This window comes from Physeter macrocephalus, chromosome 1 (assembly GCF_002837175.3).
Source record: "Physeter macrocephalus isolate SW-GA chromosome 1, ASM283717v5, whole genome shotgun sequence".
Taxonomy (NCBI): domain Eukaryota; kingdom Metazoa; phylum Chordata; class Mammalia; order Artiodactyla; family Physeteridae; genus Physeter; species Physeter macrocephalus.
In genome coordinates this window covers 75,300,327-75,304,979 of record NC_041214.2, presented here as the reverse complement: position 1 = coordinate 75,304,979, position 4,653 = coordinate 75,300,327, and positions in this window count along the sequence as shown.

Sequence of the window (4,653 nt, the reverse complement as noted above, 5' to 3'; positions counted from 1 at the left end):
CGCTTGCCAGCCATGGAAGCCCTGTGACTTGGAACCTGTGCAGCCCATGCCTGATTCTTGTTTCCAAAGTTCCGTGGGGCCAGTGCCACGGAACTTGGACTTCTGCCTAGGGCTCCTCCTCCTCTCTTCGGCTCCCCCTCCCCCTTTCTCCAATCCTATGAAGCCACCAGTCAAGCTCCCTAAATGAATGCCCTCTACGGAGGCGAACTGTTTGCCAACTCTTAGGACTTCAGCTGACTCCGCCTCAGAATCACACAGGAAGTTCACTCATACCACTCAAGAAGGGATGGCAGGGTGAAGATTTGTTGTATCCAGGGTTTCTGGGGCCTTTGTGCCTTGGAACTTATTGGTTGCAGTGGTCATTGCATGCTTTCTCTTCTGGTGTTGTAAATATGCATCGTGTTCTGTACTCTATAATAAAAAAATAAATAAAAGTTAGAATGCCTGGGCTTCAGAAATGCTATGTTCTTGGGAGGATTTGAAGGAAAGTTCTGGCTTCAGAACACAGCTACTTATATCCCTGACTACAGAAGAGCTGCCTCTGAATGGGAAATTGGTTTCTTCAATTGGGCACACAGTGGGCAGTGGTAGGAGTGTGCTGAGGCCAAACAGATCAGCAGCATCCACCCTGGCAGAGGAGAGGTGACAGTGACACAGACCTTGCCTTCACATACCAACTCTGCTACTAGCTATGTAACCTTGGGCAAATCTCTTAACTCCTCAGTGTCTCAGTTTCCTCATTTGGTTGTTTTGGGGATTAAATGAGATAATGTGAGAATAAGAGTGTGAATTATAAATTACTATGCAAGTGGATAGTGTTATTAATTGAACTATTTAAATTAATAAAATTAATTAATAAATACTAAGAGGTAATGTAGGATGGTCTAATAGGAAGAGCTAGGAACAGAGATGTTAAGACACTTAGATCCTGCCAACTTTTTTTTTTGTTCTGTGACTTTCAGAAAAATCAATGTGCCCTTAAGCTGGAGTAGAGATGTGTATCCCACCACTAATTTTATGAGTATACTGTACCATGGCTTCCTACATTATTTAATCTGTGGAAGTGGTCCCAATGGCTCTCTACTCTCCAAACATCAACCCTACTGCCAATCATTCCACTGTTATAGCTTTACTGTTTTGCATTTCCCAGTCATTTTGCTCTTCCTATTGCTTATTAAAATGCAAACACATGGAAGAACAAAAGTTAGCCCTTTACTTAGCAATTTGCACTTAACAGGTTGTAACTGGGTTAAGGCACAGGGTTGATGCCAGTGGGCTAGGGGAAGAAATATGACGCCAGGAAGAAGGAAAGAAAGCCTTCCAATCAACTTTACTTTCTTTGTAGACATGCCTTGTGTCCCTCTTATATCTAATAGTGATATTGGGAGGAAACTTGGAATAAGTTGTGAAATGTTGCCAGTATTGCCTAAATGACAGAACTGTAAGTGATTTAATGTGACATTAATAATGGTGATGACCTCAGGCTAAGGGATGAAGGCAGAACTTGTAAAGAAATAAATTAGTGGTCTCCCTTGAAGATATTTTAATCTACAACATAGTGTTGCCTCCCTAAGGAAGCCTTCCTTGATTGCCCAGATAGACTCAATCATAGCATATACTTCAAATAACTTCTTTTCACAATGTCATTAACTTGTTTGCATATTTGTAGTGTATACATATTTACTGTGACTTGAGACTCTTTTAACTCTATATTCAATACGTCACACAATGCCTGGCACAATGTAGGAACTCAGGAAATATTTATGAATTTAATATCTACAACATCTGGAAGATAAAATAGATTAAGCTATCATTCTCCCAGTGCATTGAGGACTTGGTTTACCTAAAACCAAAACTACAGATATTTTTCAGCAGAATATTAAACTTTATAAAGGTTTAGTCACACATGATCTAAAAAAATAATTCCACTTAGGTGGTGCTTTAATCAAATTAAATGAGGTTTTGTTAAAGCATTTAGCCAAATGTTATATGCCTGTACCTCTTAGAAATATAATCAAATTCACCCAGGAATTATTTATGATTACACTATAGTGTATTGGCAGAGCTACATCACAAATGTCACTTCAACCTGCAAGAAATGATCAGATTCCTATTCCACAGGGCTGGTTTCAATGAGGAATTTTCAGAATGATGAAACCAGATTTAGCTGGTAGCAATTATTGGTACATTTCAGATGAGCTCAGCATGAAGAATAAGACTGAAGAAAGATTAAGTCTCAAATACTAAGGGACAGAAAAAAAAAGAAAAACGGGACCGAAAGGGCTTGAAACGCAGGAAAGGACCAGTTAGTTATCTGCAGGAAGCTGGTATTCTTATGTGAGATGCATGTGACCCAGTCTGGGTTAGAATGTTATCTCTATGTGATCTGCAGAATTTCTCTCTTGACTGTAGCAACCTCAGAAGAGTGAATTAAAGTCTTAAGGAGAAAAATCAATAAAGAAAAAAAAAGATAAAAGCAATATGGCTGGAGAGCATTTCAAAAACTATATAAAAGCCTCTTAAATGGCCATGGAAGACTAACCAGTACTTATAAGGGTTTACAGGAATACCAATAAGAATAGATTTGTTGGCCTTCTTAAAGCAGCAAAGAGGCTTCTGGGTGGTTTATGGCATTTGGCTGGTCTTTGTTTCATTCTACTGTGTGACATACAGAAACATGAATTGTGTAAAACACTGCCTATGATGTCAAGAAATTCATTGGAGAGATATTATAAGTTGGGATTAGAGTAGCACTTAATGCTCACTCAATGCTATTGATGAAATACAGTACTCTGAGTACCTTTCCTCTCACTAGTTCGACTTTATTCCAAAGCTGGGAATGTCTCTGAACTATGCTGAATTTCTGTGCTGAACTATGAGAATTTCTATGCTGAAACAGAAAACATAGACATAATCCCAGCAATAATAATGCTTTTCTAATATGTCTTTTAAAATCTGTAAAGTGATTTTTTTCTTATAATTACAAGAAGTAGAATTCATTCCAAACCTTCTCCAGACCAAATTATCTTCTTAATTTAAATGAGAAAATGAAGGAAGCAAGAAGGAAAGAGTTGAAATGGAAGTGACAGGAGCTTTGGGAGATGTGTAGAGTGTATTCCTACTAGTCAAGGAAAGGAATGTCAAATAAAATCTAGAGTTAGGGAAGTAGATTTCAAAATGTTCAAGGAAGATATAGGTATGACCCTCCCCCCACCAAGGTCTGAGATCCATATGTGGAGAGTATTTGAGGCTACATTTATCTAATCTGGCATTAATTCATTTGTTCATTTCAGTACATTCTTTATTGAGTTCTCATCATGTCACATGTACTCTTTTACTAATGAGAAGCTTTCAACTGTGAAATTCTGGCAATACAACCATGAATATTTTTAATTAGGAAGACAAAAAGTGTATGTTTTGATGAAAGCCCAAAGTGAAACTTTACAGAATCCTGTAAATCATGGACTCAGTTAGGTTAAATAACTTGCGAGAGCCCAAAGCTAGTAAGCAAAAGAGTTAAAATTCACACTTTGGCTCTGAGCTCCCAAGGAAGTGCTCTTGGCCTCAGTGCAATGATCTCAGAATTGCTTAATCAATGAGCTCCTGTGGCTAAATATGCCCCAATTAGGAGTGATTGTGTTGTATAGTTTTTATGGCTCAGATTCTTGTCCTTTTTTTTGTCCAATAGAGTCAGTGCCTCCCTCTTCCCCCTTACACACACACACACACACACACACACACACACACACTCAGACACTCACCTGTAGGCTACCTAAGGAGAGACTTTAAGCACTCCTAGCTCAAGCAATGAGTGATGCTGCAACAAGCCATTCTTGCAGCCAGTCTTCTTTTACCTTGTGCCTTGATGATGGCCTCTTGACCTCTGTCTTTTTCCCTGCATGAAATCCCAGGTAGACAATCTGTTTGTCCCATGGTTTTTCCAGAATGAGAATTTGCATTGCTTTGGTGGTTCTACATCCAGGAATAATAATTTACTTTCTCTTCACTGACCACTAAGGGCTAAGCCTTTTGCATATATTGCCTCTAATTTTTCCAACCACTTGCAAGGACTATCATCTTTCATCTGCTGTCCAATACTTTGGGTACCATGGGTTCCCTATGGCCTGGGTTGCCTCTCAGGACCCATCCTCATTCGCTTAGATAGGTTTATTCTTAGGTATTTTATTCTTTTTGTTGCAATGGTAAATGGGAGTGTTTCCTTAATTTCTCTTCAAATTGTTCATCATTAGTGTATAGGAATGCAAGAGATTTCTGTGCATTAATTTTGTATCCTGCTGCTTTATCAAATTCATTGATTAGCTCTAGTAGTTTTCTGGTAGCATCTTTAGGATTCTCTATGTATAGTATCATGCCATCAGCAAACAGTGACAGTTTTACTTCTCCTTTCCCGATTTGGATTCCTTTTATTTCTTTTCCTTCTCTGATTGCTGTGGCTAAAACTTCCAAAACTATGTTGAATAATAGTGGTGAGAATGGGCAACCTTGTCTTGTTCCTGATCTTAGTGGAAGTGGTTTCATTTTTTCACCATTGAGAATGATGTTGGCTGTGGGTTTGTCATATATGGCCTTTAGTATGTTGAGGTAAGTTCCCTCTATGCCTACTTTCTGGAGGGTTTTTATCATAAATGGGTG